Source organism: Monopterus albus, unplaced genomic scaffold (assembly GCF_001952655.1).
Source record: "Monopterus albus unplaced genomic scaffold, M_albus_1.0 scaffold229.1, whole genome shotgun sequence".
NCBI classification, from domain to species: Eukaryota; Metazoa; Chordata; class Actinopteri; order Synbranchiformes; family Synbranchidae; genus Monopterus; species Monopterus albus.
The window spans coordinates 157,009-165,877 of NW_018128109.1; the positions used below are offsets into that span (position 1 = coordinate 157,009).

Sequence of the window (8,869 nt, forward strand, 5' to 3'; positions counted from 1 at the left end):
GCATTCAACACCATCATCCCAGACATCCTCCACTCTGAACTGACCCAGCTCACTGTGCCTGTCCCCATCTGTCAGTGGATCACCAGCTTTCTGACAGATAGGAAGCAGCAGGTGAAGTTGGGTAAAAGCACATTCAGCACCCAGACAATCAGCACAAGCGCCCCTCGGGGATGTGTGCTGTTCCTCCTCTACACAAACAACTGCACCTCCGAGGATCCCTCTGTTAAACTCCTGAAGCTTTCAGATGACAAAGCAATCAACGATCTCATCCAAGAAGGTGACTACAAACGGGAGATTGAGCAGCTGGCCCCATGGTGTGGTCACAACCACCTGTGGATTTACAACACAAAATGTAGCACACACCACAAACGCTGAACCAGTTATTAACAGTAGTGAAAAATCAAGTGGAAGACGAATGCTTTGAGATTTTCAGTGCCCAGGTGATAAAAGTGCTGCCATAAAGACTTTCCCCACCAGAGGGCACCAAACATCAGTATGTGTCTGATCTGTATCCCCAGCATCTCAAACATCACAGTGGAGCAGTCATCCTGGGCCCTCCCTATTTATGGATTTGGGATTTTAGTCCAGGACCAGCTGGGACAAGTCCACATTCTATGTTTAGTATTCAGTTTATAACTATTTGATACCGGCACATAGTAATACTCTAATTTAGCCAAAATGCTAAACAGAAAAAAATCCAGAAAGAAAGACAGAACAGCTGATATAACAGGCCTGGAGTAAAAAACTTAATATACCAGAAGTTCCTACTGTAAAACCTGTTCTGACAAGGTGATTATAAGGTAAGGACTTAGTAAGCACTTATTTACAAGTATTAGGTACTAATTTAGTAGTAGTAGTACTACACTAAAATAAATGGCAATAAAATAAGAGCCAGCCCATTAGATTATGGTAATTCAATCCTTCCATTACTTTATATGAAGCATAAGGTGGACAGCTGCAAGTTTTGAAATGAAAACCATTGCAGACTGTTTGGTCTCCCACTCACATTGTCTGGAACAGGCTTTCATACTCTGGGATCAGTCAACAATATTCATTTTCATCCATCAACATCAATCATATCCATTTCCTCCATGGCAGCACGTGGGCGAGTAAGTGATTAGCTTAAGCTGTTTCCTCTGTATCCTTGTCAGACTGTAATGCAACAGTATTTCACAACTAACACCCCTTCAGCGGTGTGAAAGTGCGTATACATGCGGTCTTATAAAGTGTGCATGTTGTATGTTAACTCCTCTGTCTGGGTGCCTGCAGATGGTTGTGAGCAACAGTCATGCATGATTTCCTATAGAGTAGCTGAAGGTGAAGAGGCGGAGGCAGCAGTGCCAGCAGCCTATAAAACAATTCACTTCACTGAGCCAATGATCAAGCACAGCAGAAGAATTACAAAGGAAAATTGCACCAGTCTGTTTTATTTGACGATGAATTTAGATTTCTGATCTGTTGACCAGCATGTCTCAAAACAATAAAGGGCCCGAGACCAGCTTTCTTGGGAATCTTAAGGGCCAGTGACGTTATGAATGTCATTCACATAAATAAACTTTAAGAAGAAAGATGGGCACTTGGTATAACCATGAAGTGTCTCTTAAGGGTGGCTGCGTGTTTAGTTCTGCCTTTCTCAGGTCCAATAAGCCCAGTTTCTAAGAAAGCAAAATACCATCAGTTTCCATCTAAGCCTACTGCTTTAAGTTTGCTTTGTGCTTGTTATGATTCATAACTGGCAAGCAAAAGCAGCAACAACATTGAGTGAGCAAGAACTTGAAAACAAATACACTGTTTACTTTACTACAGAAGGAAACCGGTCACTGGGAGGTCTCCTTTGTCTAGTGTACACTTTAAGTTGTCTAATTAACAGAGAGAAAAAACATTCTGGATCTTAACACGCTCTAGGAAGCAAATCATCTGTCTACAAAGCAAAGCAGAGTTAACAGCTGAACTCTGCCAAGTGAAACAAATTCCCATATTGACGATTTACACATCATTAGGACTGGTACTGCAGTGGAGATAATCATATGGCAATGAAGATGATAATTGCTCATAAAAATGGATGAACAGTTGAGTGTCAGTTGAACAGCTGGCCCTGTGGTGCAGTCCAAACAACTCGGAACTGAACACGCTTAAGCCCGTGGAGAGACAGTGGACTTCAGGAGAAGCTCAGGAAGCTCAACCTGCCCCAGAAGCTGCTGATACAGTGCTACAGAGGAATCATTGAGTCTGTTCACTGATCTTCCATCACTGTCTGGTTTGGCTCAGCAACCAAACAGGACAGGAACAGACTTCAGCGGACAGTCAGGACTGCAGAAAAGGTCATTGGTGTGAGCCTGCCCTCCATGGAGGACCTGTACACTTCATGGGTCAAAAGGAGGGCAGAGAAGATTTCTGCAGACCCCTCACATCCTGGACATGAAGTGTTTGAACTCCTCCCCAAGACAACCAGGCACAGAGACAGTTTCTTTTCCCAGGCCGTCACTCTGATGAACACTTAACCCATGATTGTATGACAAGGCACAGCATTCACCACAGTGCAATAACTTGTAAATATAACCATTATATATCAGTCTGAAAGCTCTTCTGCCATATTTATAAATGCTGTCTCTCTTGTTCTCTCATCCTTTTCATAATTTGGATTGCACATGTTTCAAATTTGAATGCACATGTTTATATTTTTTATCTTCAGTGTTCTTATCCTCTTTTATTATTTTGTTTTTTAGCATTGTCATCTTCTATTTTCCTGGTGCCTTACAATCACACTGAGCCTCTGGAACAAAGTCAAATTCCTTGTATGTTTAAACATACTTGGCCATTAAATATGACTCTCAGTCTCCAGTTAATCTCAAACATACCATTTCAGTTTAAAATAAAAAACAACACAAAATGTGCCCTAAAATCCTTGATCCCGAACAAATCGAGGGTATGATAGGCAGTTATACTGTTTTTCAATGTTCTGTCTTCATTACAGGCCAAGTTATGGCAGAATATATGTATTAAATGGGGTTTTCTGTGTTAAAGTTAAATGGCCGTCAGATACGAAATTTAAAATCCCAAATTTAAATTCCAATGAAATTTGGTGTGGTGCTAGAGGTTGTCGCCCTGCATATGTTTTTCAAATTTCAAATGATTTTGATAATTTTTGACAGAGATATAAATTTTTTTGCCCCATGTTAAAGATGAGGATTTTTGTGAGTTTCATTATTTTGGGTGACCTTGACCTTTGACCCTTTTCAGCCAAAATCTAATCAATTCTAGGGTTGGTTCCCTCCAATGTCAGCACCAAGTACACTGATGATCCATCCAGCTGTTTGTCCTGCTAACCAACACACGGAACCAAAAATACAATCCCCTTGGCAAAGCTATTGAGCTCATAAATAAGACATGCTGTATACTATTGATTTTTATGGTCAGACTGTCAACGACTAATGGATTCAAATCAAAATATTTAATGGAGACACTGCTGACTTACATTTCACTTTCAGTAATAGCAATGTGCTATTTTATTGTAACTTTAACAATAATTAAATACACAGTATATTTCTGCTTATTACAGGGATCACTTAGAGTGAACAGCGTATATAAAGAGTGCTCTTGAATTATGTGGTGTTTATGTGTGTGTTTGATATGGTCTTGCTGCCAATTTTAAACACTCAGACAGAAAGCCAACAGTAATCACATGGCTCTAAGTGGTCGTATCTGCACTGTTTGTGTTTCTTCACAGCTACTCTCCAGACCATATCCATTTCTTAATACCCTCAAAGATGATCTGGATCCGATCTGGCGACACATTTTGTGATGTTCTGGGATCCACTTGAGTGAGTAAATGTTATACATACTTTGCAGAGGTACATGAGCTCTCTGAGCACTCTTGTTCAGCAATATGATGGAATTCAATGATCTTTCACACCGTTTTCAGTGGAACAACTAACAAGCTGTAGGAGTCCATTACCTTGTACTGCATGTATCCACAGTCAAAAAGCTTAGTGGAGAATGCGGGTATCGATCCCGCTACCTCTCGCATGCTAAGCGAGCGCTCTACCATTTGAGCTAATTCCCCCATGCCCACAAGCCTGTAACAGGAGTAATGTTATCAGCCACTGACACCCTGCACAGCATTGAAGGTGCTGCAAGATTATTTATAAACCATTTGAGTGAATGTAACCCCAGCAGAGTTGTAAATCAGGCACCACATACAGTAAAATGTTTTAATGTTGATTTAGCACATGGATCTGGTACCATCAGGAACCCAGCCCCGTCACTGTTTTTAAATTGCTTATTATTTTGAGCTTAAAGTCCAAACCCCAAAGCAATTGGAATTACAAATATAAGTCAGAAAAGTTGATTAAAATTCTTGCACATGAAATGCTGAAAAGAGCAAATGTTTGACATTTGTGTTAAATTTAAATGGTTCAGTGATGATTTTGCACAACTTATATGAATTAATCACTAAACAAATTCATTTTTTCATGAGTTTAAACCAACAATTCCACTACTCAGACAGGCTCACATACATAACAACCAGGATTCACTAGCTGTGCCAGTCACTCTGTATCTGTCTAATTGCCTATGGAGATGTTCCTCTATAAGTAACCTAACCTAAATGAGCAGTTACCTGGCAGATAAGCACACATAAAGACATACACTGTATACTGTACACACAGATGCTCTCTGTCTGTAAATGAACAAATGAGAAAGATGTTGAGTTGAACAAAGGGCAGGGAACTAGTGTCTGGTCTTTACTGACCCTGGCCACACTACACAATGATTCATGCCCGCTGCTCCTCACCCTCCGGCACAGTGCTCATTCGCTAACACACTCACAGACAGGCTGCCTGCACACTCATGACACACAAAATGACAAGGAAGGAAACTAAAATCAGCACCACACCTTACAGTCCCATTTGTAGGCACACACTAGCAGTCAAGCATCCTGCATACACACAAAAAACAGGCTAAAATACAGCATTTAAGTATATTTATCTGCCATAATGACAAATATAGAGACATGAACTCAAACTTATACAGCATCACCAATGTACAAATCAGGGAACACCTTTTATGCTTGTTCTGATAAACAGCATACAGTATTTCACTTTCACAGCAAAGGCAGATTCAGCTGCAGTGGCAAACTGTATGTAACAAATGTCATAGTGCTTTGGTTTAATTACAAAAAAACCCACTTTACCATCTTAGCTCATCTTAGCTAATAGGGTGCAGGCTAATACAAGACTGTCAGACACTGTGGTCATTTCACTGGAGACATTTTAAACACATCAGCTGCACCTAAAGTAAATACAAGGTAGATGAGAACAGGTGCTTGTTTTTAATTGCAAAGCTTCTGGAAGTTGGCTTCCAGTGTCCATGTGGATATTGGACTTTTTGACCAATCGGAACCAATCAGTGAAAGTCAGTGCTTCCATTCTTTCCATCAGTACTGGTGCCCTCACAATGATGTGTCCTTAGTCCACTTCTCAACACCATATACACTGATCAGCCATAACATTATGACCACTGACAGGTGACGTGAATAACGCTGATTGTCTCGTTACACTGACACCTGTCAGTGTGTGGGTTATATTAGGCAGCAGGTGAACATCCAGTCCTCATAGTTGATGTGTTGAAAACAGGAAAAATAGGCAAGCGTAAGGACCTGAGTGACTTTGACAAGGGAGAAACTGTGATGTCTGACGACTGGGTCAGATCATCTCCCACACTGCAGGTCTTGTTGGGTGTTCCTGGTCTGCAGTGGTTAGTACCTACCTACAGTGTCTAAGGAAGGACAAATGGTGAACTGGTGACAGGGTCATGGATGCCCAAGGCTCACTGATGATGATGTTGATCTACTGTAGATTAAACTTTTAACTTCCATTTGTACTTTTCAAAAGATTAAAATTTATTTGAATCTTTGTTAAAATGGTTGAAAATGAGAAACACTGTACACTGGTCTCTATGAAGAGAAACATTCAGCAGCTATAGTGATGATATCACACCTAGAGTGGGGAGGCTGTTGAATTTGTCCAAACAATTCTCTCTAACTCATCCTCACCACCACAGTTTTCACTCCTTTTACAGAAGTTTTTCACTGAATGTTTGACACATTCGTGCTCTTCCTGACAGTAGAACTGGAAGCAAACAGATTCACAGAAGATGCACAGTGAGCTGGAGAGTGACACGGTGTTAGGCAGGTGATCATAATGTTATGGCTGATTGGTGTATATCCATAACTGTCTGCTCCCTCATAATAATGATAACATTATAAAATATTCAGACAACACGACCATTATCTATCCATCCATTATTAAGAATAATGATGAGACAGCCTGGACATGAATACAACAAAAACAAAAAACCTCATTATAGAGTTAGTAGGAATAGGAATAGAGGATTTCTTCTTTCACCTACCTTGGCATTCACACTGTCCTTGATGATACTATGTGAAGGACAAAAACAGCAGCCATAAACAAAAAAGCAGATGAATGATGGTACTTTCTGTGGCATCTGAGAAAGACGCAAATAACAAAACAGTTGTTGGTGCCTTTTTATAGAAGCGCACTATAAGGGTGTGCTTAAATCTCCTATCACTGTGTGATTTGGCAGCTGTACAAACAGTCTCTCCAAATAATCACCAGAGTGACTCAGAAAATCACAGCTTCCTTCTATGGAATCTATCTAAAACACATCTGTATCAACAGGGCCTTAAAAATATTAGAGGACCCTTCTCAGCCTGGATGTTTTGCTCCTCTGCCTTCAGGGATGGTCACAGGAACATAAAGGTCAGAACACCCAGATTAAAGAACACTTTCCACTCCAGTGTCATTGTCCAAGTGAACCAACATAATCCACTGATATGAAGTGGAAATGTATGCACTCATGGGTTTTAATTAGCAAATCTTATTAATGTTATGCTTTTATTTAGTCATTTTAATTACTATTATGCTTAATATTTATTATTTAACAATTTACAGATATAGGGATTAGGCTTATGTTACATTGTCTTTGCACAGTGAAGTGACTGCAACCATTTTTTTCACTACATGTTTATACAATGACAATATAGTTTCTAAGGTCCTAAAGTCAACAGCACACTTTTGAACTTTCTTGGTCATCTCTCATTATCTGTTTGGACTGACTGTTTCATTTCCAGAGAAAAAGTCTAAAAGTTTTAGCTACAAATATGGGCATTGCTTCAAGCCTAGACTAAACCTTGAGGATTAATATAGTATCAAATCCCGTCTGGCGGCAGGAAGCCACATTGTTAGGCCAGTACCACTGAATCACACTCAAGGCAGCAGAGGAAAGTAAACAGTGGTCTTATAGTAATCATTTACTGTAACCTGTAAGCAAAAACATGTCATTGCATGTTACGGTAAGTATTTGGACAGAGGATTTCACCAGGGGGACTGACAGAGAGCACTTCAGGCTGGTCTATGTGTGTCTTGTCAGGTGGTTGCCACACAGAGGGGAAGTTAATGCAACTCTAATGAAAGAAGTAAAACACTGAGACAGGACAGTGGGGCAAAGGTCACACTTTCACTTCATTCTTCAGACATTCAAGTGGATTTCTACAGAAGAGGACTAAGGCCACTGGCAAAAAAAAAATGTGAGTTCTGACTTTTTTCTCAGAATTCTGAGAGTTTAAAGTCAGAACTCAAATAATGTTTTTATAGTGGCTCTAATCCTCTTCTCTAGATTTCTGGTTTGGGTGGGGGGCATTTTGATTTATTTAGCCTTAACCACCCAGTAGCCAGCGACATATCCATCCTGCCAAAGCCTAAACAATGTTATGACAGCAGGCACTTAGAACATTTAATGTGATTTATAATGATGAAGGAAACTGTTGTTGATGCTATTTCTGTGTATTTGTATGTTGTTAACCCGATTCAAGAACTTGAAAACAATACCCACGTCTCACATTTGTTCAGAAATGTATATATGTCTGATGTTGAAAGCTGGCTCCCTCAGCCAGAAAAGCAAGTGTCCAATCAGATGTTAGCAGACAGGATTAAGAACAGGGATGTTATTCTGTTGTGTTTTGTGTACAGTTAGCTGGCATCCTAGACACATTCATGAAAAACGGTGATAGAACAATGTCGATAGGTCAGATGAGAGTGCAACCTTACAAGTTGTTATAAACTGACTTACAGAAATAACAACTAGAAATTTCAATCTGATTATCAGACTAATATTTAATGTCTTTAATAGATGGCCAACAGTAAAAAGGCTGACTGGAAACGAAGGGTGGGTGAGATGATGATTTGGCCAGAAATCTTAACACCCCCACACCACCCCAGGGTTAAAATGACCAGCTCCGCAAATTACATTGATCACAGGAAAAAATGAAAGTAGCTGCTGTCAGGTTTGTGACCTTGCTGCAGCCAAAGATCGTTTATGAGATAAGGAGGCATCACTCTGTACCACAATAACCAGAGTGCTTCTCTGTCGTTCCATCATCTCCAACAGAGTGAGACGTCGCCATATCAGTCACATCAGTTAGCTCGACTGATAGTTACTAAGTACTTTTAGCTGCAGTATAATGCCAGCCCGTCAGCCCCGCACTTCAGGATAGGATAATAGATGGATGGAGAGAAAGTTGCAGCCTTTAGTGTATATTAGAATTGTGCACAAGTTGGGGTATAGGGATCACACAAAGGTAGTTTTCATACAGTCTAAATTGTTAAAATTCTTTGATTTAGTGGAATATAAGACCGCTGTGTTTATGTATAAAGCCAGGAATGACTTATTACCTGGTGGAATCCAAAAGTTATTTGACAAAAGGGAAGGGGGATATAATTTAATGGGCCAGTTAAATCTAAAAGTTCATGCTATACGTACAACCAAAAAAAGATTTTGTATTTCTATAAGT

General features: G+C 40.0%; 1 protein-coding gene and 1 non-coding gene across 4 annotated transcripts in view; both read right to left on the reverse strand.

Moving 5' to 3' along the window:
* p2ry6 (pyrimidinergic receptor P2Y6) overlaps nucleotides 1-8,869 on the reverse strand; it is a 13,630-nt gene that overhangs the window by 3,949 nt on the left and 812 nt on the right. The window contains exon 1 of one of the 3 annotated variants that reach the window (XM_020619951.1): nucleotides 6,409-6,484. The exons of the other annotated variants lie outside the window; for them this stretch is intronic. The gene's annotated coding sequence lies outside the window, so the exon portion shown is untranslated. Of the gene's footprint in view, nucleotides 1-6,408; nucleotides 6,485-8,869 lie in introns of those variants that run through there. 3 annotated transcript variants of the gene reach the window in all.
* On the reverse strand, nucleotides 3,991-4,063 carry trnaa-agc (transfer RNA alanine (anticodon AGC)). Its single transcript has one exon. It is a non-coding gene; the product is annotated as a tRNA-Ala (tRNA).